This window comes from Mus caroli, unplaced genomic scaffold (assembly GCF_978045245.1).
Source record: "Mus caroli unplaced genomic scaffold, Mus_caroli_1 scaffold_16, whole genome shotgun sequence".
In the NCBI taxonomy this organism is placed as follows: Eukaryota; Metazoa; Chordata; class Mammalia; order Rodentia; family Muridae; genus Mus; species Mus caroli.
The window spans coordinates 10,899,435-10,922,634 of NW_028227271.1; the positions used below are offsets into that span (position 1 = coordinate 10,899,435).

The window sequence follows — 23,200 nt, forward strand, 5'->3', positions numbered from 1 at the left end:
CTATATTGTAGGAAAGAATCTTTTCAAATTAAATGTAACATAGATATAGACATGCAATCATTGTATGTCAGCCTTTTGAATTACAGATTCATGCTCGCACCTCGTAATTTCATGTTTCTCTTCTTCCCCACCAAATAATATTATCAGTTATATGTAGATGGTACCATGTTTTGTTTATTCATCCATTGACAGATATTTGGATTGTTTTCACTTTGTGCTTATTGTAAATAGTCCTGCTAGGAACATTATATGCTGACTTTTGTTTTTTACGTGTGTGTGTGTGTGTGTGTGTGTGTGTGTGTGTGAGAGAGAGGGGGGAGGAGGAGGAGGAGGAGGGGGAGGGAGGGAGGGAGGGAGAGAGGACTGAGACTCATGTTCTCCAGACTAATGTGTAACTCCTTAGCTTCTTACTCCCACCTCCTTCTCGTTAGTGCTGAGATTTCAAGCATTTGCTAGCACACCTGGCTTTGGGTTTTAATTTTGTTTGTCATCCTGGGGATGGCAACAGTGTGTCAGTAAGTGATACCTCGGACCTGGTATTTTAGTTTTGAGTGCTTGCCTGCCACAGACTTGCTAGGCAGTATGGACAGCTGCAGCTTTTACCTTTATGGAACTGCCAGGCCAGTTTCCACAGCAGAAAGCTCCATTTGCTTCCTACACTAATGTGTGAGAACAGTACTGGGAGGAGCGGGCTTATTGGTGTTTTCTTTACAGAACAGAGTTGGTGTGCGCTCGGTACCTTAGACTTAGATTTTACAGTGTCTAAGGGCTCTGGAGGAGGAAAGTGAGGCACTGAGTACAGCGCGACCTCCTGGCAGGGTCTGGGCTGCGTTTCCGTACAGTGGTCAGATGGTGGATCGGTGGCTTTGAAGCTCTTTTCCAAGGGAACCAAAATGAGGAGCTCTGACGGGATGACCATTGATGAGCTTACACTCGAGGTCACGTGCACCTCCCTCCATCTTCTCTCAGAATCCTCCTTTATCCTTCCAAGTCCTCTCAAGTTCATGATCTCTGAGTACTGAACACACATGGGTCTCTTTGTTACTGCTCATATGTCCATGTATTTAATAGTGACCACTTGGGACAAAATAACCTATCAAGAGACATCCATGGAGATCTCTAGTTCTTCCTCGGCTGCCATTAATTGCAGTCAGGCCTTGTAAGATTTCTCCAGCCACGTTGGCATGTGCTTTCTCAGGTCTTGTTTAGGTAACTGTCTTCCAAAGACACGGTCTTTGGCAGGCATAGGTACTTTGGCTCTTAGAGCCTCTTTGCCCCACTTCCCTCTATACTCATGGCCCTTGTATGTTGGGACCTCCGCTGTTCTCCGCGTTCTGATCAGCTATGGCTCTCTGTAGTGTCTTCATCTTCAGGAAGAAGCTCCTTTGATGAGTTAGGGGTGAGGTGAGGGCTGAGCTGACCTGCAGGTTAAGGATTAAGTTAGGAATTCCTCACAGGGAGCGGGCTAGACTTACAGTCCCATGCATGAATACGTTTGTTTTGTTTTGGTTTGGTTGTTTGTTTTAAGCGAAATCTCAAGATGTAGTCCTGACTTGGAACTCAATATGTAGACCAGACTTGTGTCAAACTCAGAGAGACCTACCTCTCTGCCTCTGTCTCCTGAATGCTGGGATTAAAGACACGTGCCACCATAGTAAAGAATAGTTTCGATGTTGGTGTTTGTATTGTATTCTGGAGTTCACCTAGGTAATTCTCATTGGCAGATATTTATTCTACAGGAATGATAGGTTTTGAAGAGAAGATCCTGGCTTGATCTTTTATATTGTTTGTATTTTTGCAGCGAGATCTAGGCATGTGGTCTTTGTTAGTTCTGAGTCTGATATGGACAGAGGAGGTTGGGCCAGAAGAGAGAATGGAGCGACAGGCTGGGTCTGGAGGCTGGAGAAGGCCTGGGTGGTATGGAATCAGGTGGATGGGGAACCAGGCTGGTGCACAGGATGTGCTTCCTGTCCCGTGCCTGGAGAGTGCGGTAGAAAGGCTGGCTGTGGTGTGGGAGAGTCCTCTGCTTTAGGGAATAGCTAGGGAGGATCCTGACCCAAGCCTAGAATTCCTTTTTGCTATAGACAAGGACGTCCAGGCTAGGTTGATACGCTGGTTGTGGCACCCAGGAGTGGACGGGAGGTCAGGAGACCTTAACCTGCAGTGGTTGGAAGCTGAGCAGACAGGACCTGTGGGTTGTTGCTTGGCTGTGGTGCAGGTGGGGTGGTCTGAGTAGGCACCTGATATGGTACCCAAGTTAGACCCTGGAGGAGAACATGGGAGGTCTGGGTACTGAGTAGGATCAGTGATCAGTTACTTTAAAAGAGCAAAACTCAATTTCGTATGGATCAGTCCAGGAAGAGTTTAAAAGGGGGAAAGCATCCTTTGGTTAATAAGGCAGATGTTACCTTGAAAGCCAGGCTAAAGAGAATACACAAAGGGAAATGGATTATGTCCAAACTCATTATGGACACAGACATGAAAATTCAAATGTAATAAGAATGTAAGAATAGCTTAACATTCAAAATTTACTTATTTAATTTTGCAAGTAAACTTAACAAAAATTCTAAATTTAGTAAAAGCAAATTATAAAGATTTAATACTTTTTCATGCTAAAAGTTAATACAAATTTAATAATTCTGTATTATATAATACAAAATTAATAAAAATTAATACAAGTACTACAAATTACTTCAAAGAGGGCTTGCTGATCATTGTGGCCAGAGATATTAGCACTGTGACTAGACCTCACTTTCCCACAGGATCCTCTTGTTATTTCATGATACATTTTTATTCTGAAGAGATATAAAATTGGTGATAAAGGAAAATAAATATATATTTCAAAGTTGAGAAAAAAAAAAAAGAGATACCCTTCACAAACTAGAGAAGTGCACCCCTTTTGACCTGTAACACAAGTGCTTTCCCAGTCTAACACGGATCATGAGTTACAGTGAGACTTTAAAGTTCATTCTTGTCAGAAGCATAAAAAACATGTCAAGCCAGGCGTGGTAGCACACACCTTTAATCCCAGCACTCGGGAGGCAGAGGCAGGAGGATTTCTGAGTTTGAGGCCAGCCTGGTCTACAAAGTGAGTTCCAGGACAGCCAGGGCTACACAGAGAAACCCTGTCTCGAAAAACAAACAAACAAAAAAACAAAAACAAAACAAACAAAATGTCTGTCCTGTAACAAAAGGGGTCAGTAAAGTCCAACAGACTTGGAAGGAAGGAGAGGAAGAGAAACGAGATAAACATCTTTGTAGAAAATTTGATTTTCAAAATATATCGTTAATGCGTGTGTTGGCAAGTTTTGTCAGCTTGACACAGCTTGAGTTAGTTACCTAAAAGGAAGGACCCACGGTGGCGAAAATGCCTCCATAAGATGTAGCTGTTGGCAAGCTTATAGGGCATTTTTTAAAATTAGTGCTTTATTGGGGAGGGCTGTGACTATTGTGGGTGGTGCCATCCCTGGACTGATGGTCCTGGGTTCTATCAGAAAGCAAGCTGAGCAATCCATGAAGAATAAGCCAGTAAGCAGCATCCCTCCATGGCCTCTGCATCGGCCCCTGCCACCAGGCTCCTGCCCTGCGTGAGCTCCTGTCCTGACTTCATGATGAACAGTGCTGTGGAAGAGGAAGCTGAGTAAACCCTGTCCTCCCCAGATTCCTTTGGCAGTGGTGTTCCATCACAGCAGTAGTGACCCTAACTAAGACAGTGTGTGTTTCTAGTGTATGTGACATGTACTGTGTTGGAATGTGAAGGTCAGAGGACAAGTTTTGGGAACTAGTTCCCTCTTTCTTGTAAATGGCTTGCCAAGCTTTCGAGGCAGCTACCTCTATGCACTGAGCAGCCTCGCAGTGAACCTGTCATTTGTAGTACTAAGAAAAATCAGTGCCCCTAGAAGGCCCTTATTTGAACTGCCAACATCCACTTAGAAAGTGGGGACATCTTCAGTATAGAAAACTTTATTAAGTTCCCAAAATTTTACTGAAGGATATAAAATTAGACATTATAAATAATATTCTATTTCTGTGGGTAGGAACTTTAAGGTTCATATGAAAACAAATTTTATTGAAACTACTTCTCAGAATTATGTAGCATTAGACAGAAATCATATGGGACTTTGTTTCTGGACATGTGTGTAAAATAACCTTTGTGTAAAAAAAAGTAAGGCATAAAAATGATCATGACAGCTCTGGGAATGAAGCAGGGCTCACAGTGTTCGCGTAAGTCATCCCTGGTGTAAACGCTGAGATCCCAGCATCTGAGGGCTGCAGGCAGAGGCGTTTCAAGACTGTTCTCAGGCTGCTGAGGCGGTGTCTCAGAAACAGAACTGTGGTTTTTAGGCCGAACTGCTACATAGCAGTAAAAATAAATAATGCAGCATGTGATGGATATTTTAGACAGGGTTGAATAAAAGGTGAGAATCAAAAGCATAAATTGAATGATTTCATTTATAGGAAGGAAGTTCATAGATGATATGAACGGTACGACTTTCCAGAAATATTGTTCTTGAAGGAATGGTATGATGACATCACCAGGAACCTTCTGGTATGTTAGAAATGTCAATATCCTCATCTGAAATTAGCCATATAGGTGTGTGTGTGTGTGTGTGTGTGTGTGTGTGTGTGTGTAGGGGAGTGTGGAGGTCTGACATGAAGCTCTAGTATCTTTTCTCAGGAGCTGTTACTTTGTTTCTTTGAGACTGGTCTCTGTTGGGGTCAGGGATTTGCTGATTGGCTAGCTGGCCAGTGAGCCACAGGTATCCTGTCTCCTCAGTGCTGGGGTTACAAGTGTGAGCCCAAGTGTGGGGGATGATGGCCCAGACCACCTAATTGCTTCCCATTCTACTCCCTCTTAAAGTTCTAACCCCTCCCAAGGTGACCACATTATGGGATAAGCTTCTAACACATGAATCTTAGCATACACTATCTTTTGTTTTAGATGGTCTCATGTATTCATAGTGATCTTAAACTTTTTTCAATTTATTAATTTTAATCTTTTGTTTTTGAGACAGGGTCTCGTGTAGTCCTGGCTGAGTTCTGTATATGGGCTAGGCTAGCCTTGTACTCACAGACAACTGCTTATGTCTGCTTCATGAATACTAATTTTTTTAAACAAAAAGCTTTAATTATGAAAATCATAACGTATTAAAATTCAATTTAATATGATAAACATACATTGAGAATATGGTAAAAATAAGGTTTCAAGTGTATAAAAATTAAAGCGTCCTACAAATCTCCAATTTTTATAAAAATGATGTATTTGTAAAATTCCAGAAAAATTTATTCTGTATTTGAATGCTAATATAACTCATAAAATATTAAAACATTTAAAATAATTATCATGTTAATATTCAAATTGCTATTTGTTTTGTCTAAATTTCAGTTAACAGTGAATGGTTAAATCTTAATATCTCTATAAAAATCTCAGAAAACCCTTTCTCGCTCCCTGGCCATCTTGGCGGCTGATCTTGGTTGGGGGTTGTTCTGCACCTAAGGCAGGAAGATGGTAGCCACAAAGAAGATAAAAATGTCTCTGGAGTCTATCAACTCTAGGCTCCAGTTTGTTATGAAAAGTGGAAAGTATGTGCCGGGGTACAAACGGACTCTGAAGATGCTCAGACAAGGCAAAGTGAAGTTGATTATCTTCCCCCTCCCCCCAAGCTGACCAGCTTTGAGGACCTCTGAAATAAAGTACTATGCCATGTGGGCTAAACCTGCTGTCCATCACTACAGTGGCAATACTGTGGAACTGGGCACAGTGTGCGGAAAATACTAGAGTATGCACACTGGCTGTCATTGACCCAGGGGATTCTGCTATTTCTAGAAGCATGCCAGACAGACTGGGGAGAAGTAAACCAAGAAACTTCTCCTTTAATAAAACTTTGCCAGAACTCCTTATAAAAAAAAAATTGTATTAAAATTCTGTATCTCAAACAAAACATAGAATGTCTGATTTCTAAGATCACTTCTAAACTTCTAAGATTCTATGATTTCCACAAATCATATGTGAAGGATTAGACTTGAGTTTTTAATCATTGGTCAGCAGATGTCTGGGACGCATGGTGCACACCAACAGTTGTATTACTGACTTGGTTTAGGCCATTTTTATATAGTACAGAAATTTCACACTTTACCTTGCACTTGTTCGTTATCCTCAGTTGGCATTCAGAAGTCACTCCTGTCTGGTTTACCAGGAGATGATCTTTAATGTGGTTGACTCTAAACAGCTTTAGGATAAACTTGCTCAGAAATATATGGCTTCATGCTTCCCAAGTGGTATTGTAGCTGATCTCTTTCTGAGGATATTTTGAGGGTAATGTGAGAATTTTCCAATGCATACTATTGATATTGATATGAAAGATTTTAAACTATTCTCTATCAGTGGTGTCCTGTATGGCTCAGGATCCCCAGGTCTGATGATGAGTGCTGGTTTTAAAAGCGTGTCCCATCATGCCTCGTTTGGCTTCATTCTGTGTAGTTGAAGATGACCCTTCACTTCTCAAATGCTAGCTGTTGACATTTAAGCCATATCCAAGCCACAACACTCAGAATACACCATTGTTCTTACAGATAGTGAACAGCAGAGGTGAGATTCAGAACTGAGACTTGAATGAATGTCAATCATTTGGCTCCGGGTTCACTCGACCCTGCTGCCTTTCTGTGCTTATAAATCTGGAGTCGACTCTGTGAATGCAAGGGAAGGGGAAACGGGCAGTAACATTGATAATGATCTCACGTGTCGTCTTTTCCAAAACACCAAGGATAATGTCTTGTGCTTTCAGGCTTCTTAGGTAGCTGAGTGACACTTCACTCTAGAGTTAACTAGCATTGCTAGCCAAAATTCTTCTTAAGTTCTTTGAGACATTTTCTGTTGCTTGCTTTTCTTCTTTTGGTGGCCCAGACTAAGGTAGTTTTTACTGAGAGTTCCATATAAAGCCTTGACTTGTTTTGAGCCAAAACACTCACATGTCATCTGTAAGAATTTTTGGTTCTCAAGAATTCATTTAAATTTCACCTTTTTGAGTTAGATTTATTTATTTGTTTTTTTACATACTTAATTATTTGTTTATTTATTTGGTTTTTCAAGACAAGGTTTCTCTGTGTAACAGCTCTTGCACTCACAGAAATCCTCCTGCCTCTGCTTGCCGAGCGCTGGGGTTAAAGGTGTGCGCCACCGTGCCCAGCATGATTTTATTTTATTTCTGAGACAAGGCTCTATGGAGCTCTTGCTGGTCTAGAATTCCCTGGATAGACTAGGCTGACCTCAAACTTAGATCTTCCTGCCTCTTTAAAGACTGATATTAAAGGCACGCATCACCATGATCAGTTGAATTTATTTTTAAAAATTAGTAGACTTATAATTTTGGGATAGTGGAATTGTTTTTCTCATTGCTACGTGTCCATGGCCCTTGAATTAGAGTTATCTTATAAATCTGCCTGTGTTCTTTGTTTTGTTAGTGAAATTATTTCTACAGGCCACCTTCTAAGTTGTTAAGCAAACTAAAGAACTATTTCCAGATAATAATATGAGAAATTAAATACCTTTCATATCTGTCATGGTATGTTATAAAAATAATGCTGTTGCCAGGCAGTGGTGGCGCACACCTTTAACCCCAGCACTTGGGAGGCAGAGGCAGAGGCAGGCGGATTTCTGAGTTTGAGGCCAGCCTGGTCTACAGAGTGAGTTCTAGGACATCCAGGGCTACACAGAGAAACCTTGTCTTGAAAAACCAAAAATATAAATAAATAATAGTAATAATAATAATGGTATTTTCTCCATAAGTAGAGGGGTGTATTTTATGGGTGGTTAAACAAGTTAGAAGATGTAAAATACTCAAGGGAAAAAAATTTAAAGTTAAAAGCTAAGGAGGGATAAATTGAATAAATCCTAGTGAACGGTGCTTATCTCATTTTGTGAAGATTAACCCTTAAATTTCAGTTGAGAAGATGTAGCGAGCCCTGTTGCACATGTATAGTGCCTCTCTATTACTGTTGTTACTGAGTCTGTGCCGGAAGCAGCGGTGCACTGTGAATGCCTTGTTCTGTCGGTCCCCACTGCGGTTTTACCTGAACCACATGATTGAGCGGGTGGGCCTGTGAGATGCAGAGGTCCTCCTGGCTGTCTTCCAGGTGCTGGTGGCGTGAACTTGCACTCCTGGTTTTGTTTTACATGAGTCCTAGGGACCAAATTCAGTTTCTCATGCTTACATGGCAGACATCATACTGACTGAGCCACCTCCCCAGTTCTGTTGTTGTTGTTATATATTAGAGCTTTTATAAAGAATTGTATATTTTAATTAAGTTACCTTCATGAAAAATTAAATATTCATGGAAACATTTGATCTTACCACAATCATTAATGAATAGGGCTATATTCCAGTTTTTTTTTTTTTTAAAGAAACTACTGAAAATGGTAAAAGATGAGGGCCACAGCATTAATCTTACTCTTGAGAGGTAGCAAAATCTTCACATCGCCAGAGCATAGGGATTAAAAGGGTCCCATTCCATTTATAATTTATAGCTTAATTCTTACATTGGACAGGAAGGAAGACTTTAATGGGCCAGCCACGGTAAATTATCTGTAGGTAATACTTTATTATATATATGTGTATACACACACACACACACACATATACATATATATATATATATATATATACACACACACACACACACACACACACACTTTTTTTTTTTTTTTTTTTTTTGGTTTTTCGAGACAGGGTTTCTCTGTGTAGCCCTGGCTGTCCTGGAACTCACTCTGTAGACCAGGCTGGCCTCGAACTCAGAAATCTGCCTGCCTCTGCATTCCAATTGCTGGGATTAAAGGCGTGTGCCACTACGCCCTGGCTTGTAGGTAACACTCTTAAGTGGTTTTCCACATAGTCAGGTTCAGGTGACAGTGTCCCATACTTATTTCCCTCTGTCCTTCTTAATTTTAAATTAATTGGAAAGTTCTTTGAATGTAACATAATTTTGGAATGAGGCCAGTGCATTGTACAGCGTTTATTCCTTGAGAATTTTATATACGGGCACTGGGGAACTAAACTCAGGTCCTCAGGAAGAGGGCTATGTGCTCTTCACCACTGAGCTGTCTTTCCAGCCCCAAGAAACAATATTTTAATTGCTTGTGTATTTTTTCTCCTTTCCACAACAAAACCATAGGGGCCCAAACCTTGTGTGTTGTGTTCGAGATGCCTGGTTATGTACTGTTGAGCTAAAGTCATTTAGAAGATCTTGCTAGTTAGTATACACATTTAAACTGGGACTGTAAAGTAGTGTTTCTGCTGGGCCATTCTTTAGACAGTCTGCGTGTAGCTGGCTTAAACTTATTAAACTTATGGATTCCTGACTACTTTCAAGATAGTCTTTTTCTTATTCTATATTTTCCATTCATCTGAAAAACGTATGTGCCATACCAATATCTAAAGTATTGTTGAAGATCCTCCACCGTACATGTGTGCTGCTATTACCATCCTGGCACGAGTAGTGATCATTTCTCTTGACTTTGCACCATAAATGCTCTATGATTTCTATTATTCTGCTCCTCTTTGATCTGTTTCCAGTTTGGTAATTTTAATTTTAACATCGTGTTATTTTTTTGATTAGGTCTCTTCCTATCCTTCTAATTTCTCATCCTAATTTGAATAAAATTTTAAGTTTTTTCTGTGTCTGATTGAAAGATAATATATAATCTGACTCTTTGCTGTTTCCTCAAATGACTTTCACCATTTTTTTTCACTCATTGTTCTTGAATTTACTTTCTCATTGCTCCTTGGATATGCCAGCTGTTTTGTCGTAACTAAAAGCAAAATTGTCATTTTGTGTGCACGCACACACGTGCTAGGTTGCAGGTGTCCTTTAATTTCTGCTCCTCTGAAACATAGGTGATCAGGCTTGGTGGCAGATGCACTTACACACAGAGCCTGCCTGGGAATTTTGCCCTTGGCTTTTCCCTTCCTGAGTGTCTGACATGAGTTCCTGTGTAGCTCCCACTTTCTCCTCTGTAGATTGTGTTGCAGCAGCGTTGCTGAGAGCTCTCCTGTTCTCTTGATGGAGAATGGCACTTCTGAGCAGTGCTCCAGGCCCAGCTCATCTGTGTGCACTGTTGTTTCCCTGTGTTTCCCACAGTGAAACATTGTATGAGCAGAGAGTCGTGTATCTGTCCCAAGGGACTGGACACACACTTACTGTGCTAGTGAATGGCCGACTGACATGAGGGGGCGTCGGTTTAACGTCGGCTTCACTTCAGCTGCTTTAAAGTATGGTGTAGGACATAGTCAGATATGCACAAAGTTTAATTACACGTTACTTCATAAATAACTAGCTTTGTAAGGCTCGAGTTGCTTTCTTGCCACACTCCCATATCCATGTTATCTGGCATTAGTATGCCTTGTTTGTGTATTTGCTTATTTTGGTACTGGGGATTTGTTCAGGGCTTCACATATGCCAGGCACGTCATTTTCCACTGAGTAGTATATCCTTAGACCTAGTGATATATATTCAATAAACAGTTACTGAAAGAATGAAGTTACGTTCATTAGTGGAGGTATTTATTACAGACATCATCCGTATGAGATGATGTTTTTTATAACTGTGAGATGGCGCCAGCATGCATGTGATACAAAGACATATATACAGACTAAACACTCAGATACAGAGTAAATTTTAAAAAAGAATTTTAAAAAGTTCATGTTGTGGTCGGTGTGAAAGTGACTTTGCATAGAACTAGCAGTAAACACATGCTTCTAAGATTTGGTTGGGAAAAGGACTATATCATAAGACCATGGCATCGATTTCCATCTGTCCATCTTCACGGTTTGCCAGCATACCACATTACTGCTATCTCTTGCTTGGTTATCTTAGTAGTGTGCCCTCTGACCTCCCCAGTTCCTTATTCATTCTCCACACAAGACTTTGTATGATGGACTTCCTTAGGTTCTCTAACATGGCGTCAGCTTTCACAGCTCCTCGCTCACCCAGTCTCAGGAGCGCTGCCTTTCTGCAGTTTCGCCCCCTGTGGTGCACATGGAGCTTAGTTTCCCTTTGAAACAGTCGTCTTCCCATTCTTTCACTGGGGCAGGGCTTTTGGTCTTTTTGTTTGTTTGTTTTTGTTTTGAGACAGCATCTTTCTATGTAGCCCTTGCAGGCCCAGACCTGTCTATAGACAGGCTGGCCTCAGACTCACAGGAATCTGCCTGCCTCTGCCTCCTTGGCACTGGGACTAAATGTGTGCACCACTCCATCTGGCACAATTAAATTTCAGTATGTCATATTTTGACAAACTTTTTGTTCACTCTTACTCCCCCACTTCTGAGATGGGGGATGGGCAGCACCATTTATGTTATGTCGCTGATGCCTTGGGTACCATTCCATCCCTCCAAGTGTGGTGTCTCTCAAGGAATAAGTACTCCATAAGTGTTTGCTTGAGCTCTGTGTTAATTGTATCATAGAAGGAAACCAGAAGGAAAACGTGTGAAAGAAAAAATTAAAGAAAACATAAAAACCAGGCCAAATGTACTTGTTAAAACTAGCAATACCTACCATTAAGCTTAGCTGCTAACCAAGCTTTCTCTGTCTCTGTGTCTGATGTTACTGTGCACCGCCATGCCTGGCACTTTCATAGGGGTTCTGGGGATGGAGTAGGCCCTTGTGCTATTAGTTGACCTGCCTTCCCAGCCTGAGGAACAGTTTTGAAGTAAGTATGTTATCAACTCTGCACTCTACAGTAAGACTTTAAGTGAATAGCGGTGTAACACCTAGAAAGCAAACCACAGCCCTTTTGTAAACCCTAAGCCCACAGTCTCATCTTGTGAAGTTAGGACGATGACTCAGTGGGAAAGGTGCTTGCTGCATAGGCCTGACCACCTGAGTTTGATCTCTGGATGATTCTCTGTGGAAAGAAAGCACCTACTCCTGTTGTCCTCTGACCTCCCAGAATCCATAGCAAGTGTGCACGTGATGTGCAGACGCTCCCCGTCCTCCCTCGGCCAGGGAAGTCCTCCATCTGGTAGAGTGCTTGCCTAGGTTGTGTAACCCCCTCAGATTACCAACTACAGGCAGACCACTTGGAATGAGTGAGTGTACATTTTAAGTAAATCAAGATAAACACAGTTAAGGGAGAATACAGTAAGTATTCTTGAGAGACCATCTCTCGCCAGCATGATTGGCTCAAGTAATAAACTAATGATGCGTCTAAGTTAAAGTTTCCCAAGTGGGCAGCTCACTCTAAGGTATAAATAGTGGGGCGTAAGCTCCAGGTTATCTCTAGCACTCTGTAAACTCAGTGTGGTCCACAACTGTCATCTCAAGACACAGGATCTTAGGTCTTTTTCTGCTACCTAGCAAGTTAGGCCATAATGGGATCCATAAAACAAACAAACAATCCTAAAAAAAGTCTTAGTTTAAAGTTGTATTGCAAACTGACAATTGTGGTTTGTCTAGAAAAATCCAATAATATTAAATATGTAAATAACACATTGGATAGAGAATGACAGGATAAACCTAAGATGAGATAGAACAAAGTAGTAAGTAAGGTTAACAAACCACACGTTAGAAAACAATGCGAAGTTCAGGAAAACTAAAGCATCAGCCTCATTACAGGAAAACTAAGTGGGGCTGGGAAACGACTCTGTCAGTAAAGTGTTTGCCACAAAAATATGAGGACCTGAGATCAGTTCTTAGTCCTCACACAAAAGCCAGGCTTTCTAGTGCATACTTGTGATCCCAGTGTGGGGGACTTTTAGGTGACTCTCTGGGGCCTCCTAGGCAGCCAGTCTAGCCTAACTGATGAATTCCAGGATTTCTAAGAGACGTTACCCACAAAAATCAAGGTTGACAGCTCCTGAGGAGCAGTGCCTGAGCTGACCTCCGTCTTCCATGTGCACACACATGCATCCATGTGCACACACATGCATCCACGTGCACACACATGCATCCACGTGCACACACGTGCATCCACGTGCACACACATGCATTTGTATGTCCATATGCACACACATGCACATGCATCCACACGTCCACATGCACCTGGACACACCTGCGTATGTGCGAGACCAGACAGGATTTCTTAGCTAGAATTTGAAGGTACTCTAAGCAGAGTTAGGGCTACAAGAAAGAAAGTAACATGGGTATAAATGATGCTCATGCTTATCAGGGATCAGTTGGCATAGCTAGTCAGTCAGAAACTACAAGCTCACTGTGGTGTACATAGCCAGAATTCAGTCCTCAGAACGCTGGGCTGGGAAAGGTTGTGAGGTCTAAGGCAGCCTAAATCATAGAAGAATATCCTGTCTCCCGAAAGGAAAGGAGGCAAGGGGAATGGATTATTTTTGGTAGGAAAATATGAATTAATAAAAATGACCATACAAGAGACTGAAACCTTGAACTTACCAGGCCCACATGGTCTTGGGAGGGACTTTTTAAAGATTTTCACAGAATGATTTGGAATATAATTAAGCTGACTGACTGAGAATCCTATTGTTTTCTTAAAGCATTAAACTCCAAAGTTGCTGTGGAGACTAAGTTAATAGAAACACAGCACTTAGAGTAGTGCCTGCCTGACAGACAAACTCAGTAAACATTGGTGCCCCAGGAGTGAGAGCAGCAGAGCAGCCTGGGGCCATCAGGCAGGGGTGTGCACAGAGAGCACAGAGCACAGAGAGCACAGAGCATCCAAGTGGGGCTGGGTCAAAGATTGTTTTGGGACTGCCAACATACAGTAAAATGTTCTAAAAACCATTTGTATATCAGTAAGGGGAAAATTATAGGTTTTGAAATGATTTAGCTAAGTTGAAAATTCATTCCCCCCCCCCCAAGAAAACCCCCCAAAATTCAACAGTGTGTTAGCAAAATTAAATATGCACTTCAAAACCACAGTAAAGAGTGTGCTCATGGGGATATAGTAGAGATTAAATGAAGGAAATGCTCTTGTTCTATGATTTTAATGATGATGAATATACTTAAAGTCTCAGAAATCAGAGAAGTGTGATGGAGAAGAAAGCCAGGGCTCTGGTGGGCCGTTCGTTCGTTCAGTAACTCTGTTTAGGAGTAACTTGCCTTGCTGAAGCTGTCCTCATTGTTCTAACTCCCACGTGGGGTCACACAGCCTCTTCAGTTATCTAATGGTGAAGCAAACACACAGCCGCTGTGGTTGTGAGGGGTTAGGGAGCCTTCCCTTCCCCCTGCTTGCCAAGCCCCCAGAATGCTCCAGGCAGCTTTAAAGGCTGCTGTTGTTGGGTTGTTAGTTTTCCTTGTCAGCTTGTAGTTATAGTATACACGAACTGCTTCATAAAATAACAAGCACTGATACGATGGGATACTTGTATGTGTGCATGCGCATTTGCATGTTGAAGGTGTACATGTCTGGGTGTGCTTAGAAGTTTGTGCATATATGTATGGAGGCCCAAAGTTGATGTTGAGTGTCTTCCTCAATTGCTCTCTACTTTCCTTGGGGGAGGGGCAGGATCCCTCACTGAACCAAGACTCTGGCTCTCCTAGGCTAGCCAGCCAGCTTGTCCTGGGCATCCCCAGTCTCGGTCCCCATTCTCTGCTGGGATTACAGGCACTTGCCACAACTACTTGGCTTTTGTGTGGGGTTCTGGGAATCTTTTAAGTTTTGTTCTTTATATTTTTATGGCAAGCACCTCAGCTCCTGAGCTCTGTCCCCACCTCGTCTTTCAGATTGTGATAGACTTAGTTAAGGTATAAGCAGCTGGAAGCGCTGGAGTAGTGAATGGGTGACTAAAGTTGCCAGAAGCAGATATAGTGAGAAGTAAAGGAGGAAAGCTTCACATAGGCTGTTGCATTGTCACCCAAGGAATCCTTAGGAGTAACAACTTCTATGTCATTAAGAGAGTGAAGCATGGAAGATACTTAGTCAACTAGAGAATCAATTTTATCTAAATACTTTATTTATCTGTAACTAAAACCTTGCTACATTAAATGAAACTATTACATAGGGTTCCACATGGTCATTTCCATGCAAGAACAGAATCTATGAGGAGTGTTTTCCCTGCATATTTTGCCACCCCCTTCCCTTCTCACATCGCCGCTGGCATTAGGTTTTTTTTTTTTTGTTTGTTTGTTTGTTTGTTTCTCTTGACAGGTGTGCTTTTTCTTTTACCTGCACACTTATGTTTTTAGTTGTATCAAATTTTGAATTGTTAGTAAAAGCACACTGTATGTGATTAGATGCACTATGAAGTGTATACTCCTTACGTGCAAAATTATCCTGACATAGTCCCCCTGCATCTGCACATAATATGGTTGCTCTGTGTAAGACAGTGAATTTGTCTCAGATGTACTTTTGTATTCTGGCTAGCCTAATTCTAATGTTCAATCAAAGGTGTCAAGTTATCTAATGCTGGTGGCTGGTTGGCTCGTTGCTGTTTCATATTTAGACATTGTTAGTTTAAACAAAGCATTTATATTTTGCTCTCTGTGCTAAAGTCATTTTTGTTTAGAAGAATATAGATAGGAAGCAAGAAGGGCACTTAAAACCACAGCTTCCTTTCATCATCTGATAGGAAGCAGCTCAACTTTACAGAAGTCACGGTGGTTTTTCACTAGCTTTAGAAAGAGAAGCCAGAGCTTGCTTGAACTGGGCATACACAGAATACAAACACACGCTCGTAAACAACAATAGCTTTTCTATCTGGTGTAAAAATGTTATATAGTCTATATAAATTTTGTCATGTAATAATTTGCATGGCATCATGTTTAAATTATATGTAGATGCAGATAAACAGCCTTTATGATGGCTTGACTTAACAATTTATTGGCATGTTGTGGGTTCATCTTCTGTGGCAGCATTGTAAATTGTAAGCACCTAGGTACACATATGGACATATGTATGTCCAGCCCACACAGCCAAGAAGGAACATTTCTACTGTAGGGTAGCTGGTGCCAGGCACCTTAGAGTTCTCACTTCTATCCCCAGTGTCCTTGCTTTGACAGTAGTGAGGATTTGAAGTGAACTATTTTCAAGTAATTCATTATAAAACATTTAAAATTATATGCAAAAATCTATTAATTAAAAATGTTAATATAGATTAAGTTTGTGAAATATAACTCCTGGCTGCAGACTCCTCACTCTGTCAGGTCGAGCCTCCCACAGCCCGAGTCTCCTGGTCTTGAGAGCGGCCCTCTTGAAAACTCTATCTTTTTCTTTCAACTAACTGCTTACAGATTTTCTTGAAAGTGCTTTGGAAATTCTGTGAATCTTTGGGCATGGTAGCTTTGCTCGTCCTGCTTCCTGCTTCCTCTTCTTTAACTGTCCCGCTTCTTAGCATTGCTTGTTGAAACTCTGCTCAGGGACTAGCTTGAAAAATCCTCTCTGCAAGAACAGTTTTCTCTGACTTTGAGGTATGGAGGTATTATTTATGTTTCTTGCCTTTCAAATTTATTCAGCAACTACTTGGACATATACTATGTTAGAAGTCTTTCCTGGGTTCCTCCTGCTTTTCCTACCTAATTGGATCTCATGGGTGCTAGAGAGCACATGACCTTCATTAGGCTCTCTTCAGTTCAGCATCATAGCTTGTATGGAGAAATTTTAAATTGAATCTGATCTCCACAGGAGAACCTCGTCGTTTTCAAATAGACTGTTGCATAATAAAATTATACATGTGCCGTGCTTTTAGTTTCTAAAAGTAAAATGCATTAGATATTATAACCTAGGGCCAGTGAGACAGCCCAGCAGGTGAGGGTGCTTGTTTCTAAGCTCTGATAATCTGAGCTTGACCCCCCAGGATCTACATGATAGAGGAAGAGAACTTTTCCTACAGCTTCTCTCATCTCCACAGGCTCCATGGCATGCACACACACACACACACACACACACACACACAAACAAAAATAAATGTAGCGAGATAGTTATAAAGTACTAAAGACAGTTTCGAAGGCTCAGTGATCTCAGAGCAGCTGTTCTTCACCTCTCTGCTGTGACCCTTGAATACAGCGTCTCTGCTGTGAGGACCTTTGAGTGTAAAATTATTTATTTATTTATTTATTTATTTATTTATTTATTTATTTAGGTTTTTTGAGACAGGGTTTCTCTGTGTAGCCCTGGCTGTCCTGGAACTCACTCTGTAGACCAGGCTGGCCTCGAACTCAGAAATCTGCATGCCTCTGCCTCCCCAGTGCTAGGATTAAAGGCATGTGCCACCATGTATGGGTGTAAAATTATTTTCATTGGTACTTCATAACTAATTTTCTACCCAGTTTTGTTATGGATCAGTCATAATGTAAATATCTGATATGAGACCCGCATGAGAGGGCTGGTCCATACCCAGTGGGGTTGTGAAGCACAGGCTGAAAAACAGTTACAGCCTAAAATACTGTTGAGCAGGTTGGTGTCTTTTGCCCTGTCCACACAGCAGCTGGCTCCCAGAGCGAGTGATCTGCATGCGTTGACAAGCTGCTCCTGTTGCTCAGCCTTCTCTTCCTGCTGTGTCTCCCTCTCCCACTTAGAAACGACTGCATTTCTGTTCAGACACTTTAGTGACCAGGGTCACAATTATATTTTTGCAGCAAATTGCCTTAGGACATTTATTTTATCTGTTTTGGTAAGTCATAAGTTTGCCTCAGTTTTTAGCAGATATTTTAGGCTCTAGATTATTCTCAGGTTGTAGTTAATATTTGCCGAGGCCTGTCATGGTGGTCCATGCCTATAGCCTAATCCCTCAGGAGGCAGAGACAGGAAGATTGCTAGTTCCAGGTTAGCCAGTTCAGCCAGACTCTGGGGAGGAAGGGTGGAGTAGGGAAGAAGATGCTAAGTGAGGCTGCACTGGTCTGCAGGCTTGACCTCTGGGTACCTCCTTCCAAAGATGGCTCACACACAGCGAGTGCTGTTGACAGGATTACCTAGTTCCTTGCCATGTGTACATCTCCACAAAGTCGCTGAAGTCCTTTAGATATAGCATCGGGCTCCCCAGAGCAAGTGATCCAAATGATTATCACAGAAGCGACAGAAGGCTCAATTTGTCATTTCTTTAATAATTTGATCTTTTGAGCTGTTTAAAACTGGGGGTGCTGTCCCAAGCTATGGTTCTCGCTGGCAAGAACACACTCGGACAACCGGAATCTTCTGCAGCAAAAGCTTTATTGCTTCTTCAGGAGGGAAGATCCCGACCCCGGAAAATGGCGTTGCTTATATAGCCCTCAGCCATGGTGTTTCAGCACCTGATGTGGCATGTCAGCTCCTGATTCGTTGCTCGCCCATCACCCCATTACTACGCCCCGAGATGGGCAGTGTCTAGGCGTGAGTTCACTCTTGCACCTGTGTACAAGGCTTGTTTACTAGTTAGGCACAGCGGAGGCCAGCGCCATCTTATAATGGCGATTGCTCGCAGCACGGCTCTCCACATCTCCCCCTTTTTATTTTATTAAAATGAGGCTGGACTAGGTCTGTGTAATTATGCCCATCCGTTGTGGCTCCTGTCTTAGGTCGTTCCTCTAATGTCACAGCCTTTCCTGTCATAGGGTACCCCTATCGCCACCAGGCCCCGCGTCTTAGGTTGATCTGTGCATGAGGAAAGTTGCCCGTCCCTGGATACCGCAGTGCTATGTGACAGTAACTACTAAATGACCTAGGGCGAACTCTACAAAAGAGGCCAGCCACCAATGTCAACTAATTCTTGAGCATAGATAGCCAAATTTTGGGGGAGGCCCCTTGCTCTATGGCAGCAAGTGCTTGAGCTATCACGACCTTGTCACATGTTTGTTGGGCTTTGAGCTTGCAAACCAACCAGAGCATGAACACAAGTCCACAGCAGGTGGCAACACCAAATAAACCTACCCCCACCCATTCCTTAAAATAAGAAAATGCTGATGAAATCCAGGAGGAGAGGCCCTCTGTCAATGACAGGTTCACTCGCGTTGAGTTGATCCTTAAAACTGCCACCCTCAGGGCCTCAAGAGTCTCATCGAATCCCTCGGACCAATTTCCTGCAAGATACAAGGAAAGCTGTCTAGACAGATTAGCTGCACGAGTAAAATTTTCATATTGGACACTGGTAATACACAGAGCACCCAATTTTCTTTCACAACCCAACTGGGCCATCTGGTATAGGACGCCTATCTGTTCCTCCGCCAGGTCAAGGTGCTGATTCAAAATCATCAGCCCTCCCTTTAACTTGGTACTAGCAAAAGTTTGGACAGTGATGGCATCAGTCAGATCTGCTGAAAGCTGATTTAATTTTGTGCCTGCTTGAACCATACTAGGCATAGCGTACCCTGCAGCTGTAGCAGCAGCTGCACTGGCTGAAATTGCTATGATTACGGCAGCAGTAATGCCAAAATCTCTTTTTTTGTCAAAACAGGGATAAGGTGGAGGGTGTTTCCACCGGAACAGGGATCCACTGTGGGATCTGTGCCACCATGGCACGGGTGTCCTTAGTTACATCCCAGCATTGAGAAATCCAACAAGAATCATTGGAACAGACTTCAAATGAATCATTTGAAAGAATAAATAAGAAAGGGGGGTAAACACAGACTGGGGTAGGTGGATAATTAATCTGCTTTACCAAAGTTTTATTGAACCCAGTGATCTCTACACTGGTATTAGTATATCCATAAGAGTCCAGGGAGGCAGCATGTATTTCCCAATACTGAGCAAATCTTGAGATGCCAGTAAAAGAAGCCTTTCCAACTGCTCCTCCCTGGATAAAGATCAAAGGATTGAGTTCTGTACAACTGCCATTGACTCCACAAAGCACCCACTTGTGAAAGGGATGCATTCTAAAGTCCTGTATGAAAAGTCCCTTTTTCATAACAAATTCCTTCTCTGGGTCAGCCATCATGTTGGGAGAAAAGGAAAAGGTTTTACTCTGATCTGCCCAACGAGTGATGGAGGATTGACAATCAGACCAAGGCAGGATCAGCCCTTCATCTTCCAAGCTACAATGAGGGGCTATTTTTGGTTGGGGGTGGGGGCGGCGTTCTTTGTCTGAAAAGTTAGGTGGTAGAAATGTACCATTAACCCAAATTGCCTCCTGCCAGAAGGTCCAATTTGTAAAGGTTATACCTGCGTTGGAAGTATCTTGGGTTGTGCTCACCCAACTTCCTCAGTACTCATTAAACATCCCCAAAGCTCGAGCTGTGAGGTTAATACATTTTCCTGGTGCATTAATTTGAAAACATAAAGAACCCTGTTCTAATAAAGAGTGACTTTCTCCTAATGGTGCTCGGGTGGGATCATAGGGTAGATATGGTAAATCTAATGTTTTATTAGTAGTAAAGAATTTTGGAAAAACTATAGCATCATGGCGAACTGGCATTGGTTTAGGGAAAGTCGAGAGAATGGCCCATCTCTGTTCGCCCATCATACTAGGAACCTGAGACAAGTTCAGCATTGTCAGGATCAGGAGCAGTCCTCGGGAGGTTAGCATCTTCCACACCATCCTTGATTACTATCTTGCGGGTGAGTCGTTCTGGCAGCCAAAATGGGTTGTCTTCACTCTGTGGAAAAACACAAACAGCTCCCCTGGATCTTATCAAAATAGGATCTGGGCCTTTCCACAGACCAGATAAGACATCCTTCCATTCCACCATTTCTTTTGGTCTATCAGGGTCTGAGCTATGTCGATCGGCTGCAGAGCGACCTTGCTCGTCAAGATTCAAAAAATTAAGTGTAAAGAGTGCCATAGATACAGCTACTCTTGGCACTGAGGGCAGAGTCTTATCAACTCCCCCTTTTTGTTTTATAAGATAAGACTTGAATGTACGATGGGCACGTTCCACAATGCCTTGTCCTTGAGGATTATAAGGAAGGCCAGTTAGGTGAGTGACATCCATTTGATGACAAAATTGCTGAAATTTAGTAGAGGTATATGCTGGCCCATGGTGGGTGCCTAACTCAGGTGTCGCACTGCCTGCCTGTGTGCTCTCAAGCTTCTCATGGACCCCATTGCCTGGAAACCTAGGGTAGCGACAGGAGCATGGGTTCCTAAGACAGTGTGTTAAGTAGTTTCTCATCCTGCACACTATTTATTTAACATTTTTTCATACAATATACTTTGGTCATGTTTTCCCTTCCCTAACTCCTTCCCACCTTCTTACCTACTATCTTCTCTCTCTCTCTTGTTTAACACACACACACACACACTCTCTCTCTCACTCATTTTCACTCTAAAACAAACAAGCAAACAAACAAACAACAGAAAAAAAACCCCACCAAAATGAAACAAAAAGGTGTCAGGTTCCCCCAGCTCCCCTGGCCCACTACTCCTGGACATAGGGTCTGCTCTGATGTGGTTGGTTACCCAGTGACAGCCCCGTGGGAAGAGCTGGTTTCTCTTTGGCCAGCAGTAACAGTTATAAATAGCTTCTTGGGTAGAGGTGGGATCCTCTTCGCCCGGTCTCTGTGAGCTCGTATGTACAGCTGTCCTGTTGTGTCTGCAGGACACGTTTCCTTGGTGCCATCCATTCCCTCTGACTCTAAAGTTTCCAGCTTCCTGTTCCTCATAGATCCCTGAGCCCTCGAGAGGAGGGGAGGGGCTTAATAAAGCCGTCCTTTTAGGACTGGGTGCTACGAGGCTCTCACTCTGCACTGTCCAGTCGTGGGTCTGTTTCTTTCCATCTACTGCTGGAAGCAGCTCCTCTGATGTGGGTTGGGTGAGCCTAGCCTGTGGGTACAACAGTCTGCCATTAGACCTCTGTTGTTACGTTTCTTTAGTAGCATACTAGTAGTTTTCTCCTGTGCAAACTAGATTGGGGTCGGCTTCACCATGTAGCTCACTCAGCCCAGCAGTGTCATAAGCTGGGTCAAAAGCATGTGCTTCCATACTTGTCTCCGTTGTTTACTTTCTTACGTACTTATTCTTGACAATGTTAATTTTGTGTGTGACATTTTATGTTTGAATAAGTGCACTAATTAATTACTTGTTTTATAACAAAATAGTTGAGGAAGGAAGTTTATTTCATAATGACATCCTGTACTTTCTGAGTTAACTGTTTCCACCATTAAAGACCCTGTTCTCAGTGGAGGTGAGAGAAGTTTGTGCTGCTGGACTTCAGGAGTAGATTTCTGGGGCCTGCTGGGAACAGAACTTCTTAAAAAGCAAGTGTGCCTGGAAGGCTGTGGTTCAAGGCCATTTTTGCTGGCTACAAGCGAGGTCTCTGGAACCAAAGAGCACATGGCTCTTCTTAAAATTGAAGGCGTTTATGCCAGAGATGAAACGGAGTTCTACTTAGGCAAGAGATGTGCTTATGTGTATAAAGCAAAACACAATACAGCGACTCCCGGAGGCAAAGCAAACAAACCCAGAGTGATGGGGGAAAAGTAACTCGGCCACGGGAACAGCGGTATGGTTCGTGCCAAATTCCGAAGCAACCTTCCTGTGAAGGCCATTGGACACAGAATCCGTGTGATGCTGTATTCACCCCAGATTTAAACTAATGGAGAGTAAATAAATAAATAAAAGTAAATTTGTGCTCTTGGGGGAGAAAGGCCCTTCTCTCTCATTCAGCAGATTGCTCTTGTCAAATGGAAGAGAGATCACACTTCGTTCTGATCCCTGTGGACAGATAGTACATGCATGGTGGAGTTGTACCACTCTACATTATAAAGGCCTGTGATAAACTGTATCCCCACTGCTGTCATTGAAGGAATTTTAAAGCCTATTCAGTCTCTAAAGAGCAGTAGGGAATTTTATTTCAGTTAATAAATGTGTTCTTCTTAACTCTTTTCTTTTCATTCAAAGTTGAATAAGATTAAATAATCTTAGAATTGTAGAATACAGTTATAGTCTTCAGATGAAATGTAATCCTTATCATTAGAATAAGAATAAAAACAGTGGAGTATTAAAGAATATAGAAAAGCCTATGATAAAAGAAGAAAGATATAATTACTCAGAAACATTTAAAAAGTAATTTACTCTGTGACAGCTTTATGCATATTAATGCATTCTGGTTCCTCTCACCTTGGTCCCTCTTAGGTCCCTCTTAGTGTGTTTCACCTTAGCTTCTTGCTGCAAATCCGTTTCCCACGTTCCTTTGCTTTTCTTTGCTTTGTGACACAGTGCGGTTAACCAAGGCCTTCTGGGTTTGGCACTGTCATTTGGAGCCTGGTAGGCACTGTGGTGGTAAACAACTGAAAGCAGTGACTCCCACCCACAGGAGCGATTGATCACCAGTAGTTCAGCAGTGATGGCTTGGCCTCATGAGCCCCTTTCCCCTCCATGACTGACTGTTAAGA

At 42.3% G+C, this 23,200-nt stretch overlaps 1 protein-coding gene and 2 pseudogenes across 1 annotated transcript in view; all 3 read left to right on the forward strand.

The window, feature by feature from the left end:
- The window catches only part of Yaf2 (YY1 associated factor 2), a 58,277-nt gene that overhangs the window by 23,209 nt on the left and 11,868 nt on the right, over window positions 1-23,200 (forward strand). The window lies entirely within an intron of this gene.
- LOC115029403 (large ribosomal subunit protein eL30 pseudogene) lies at window positions 5,368-5,973 on the forward strand (annotated as a pseudogene).
- Window positions 12,166-22,397, forward strand: LOC110310717 (large ribosomal subunit protein eL33 pseudogene; annotated as a pseudogene).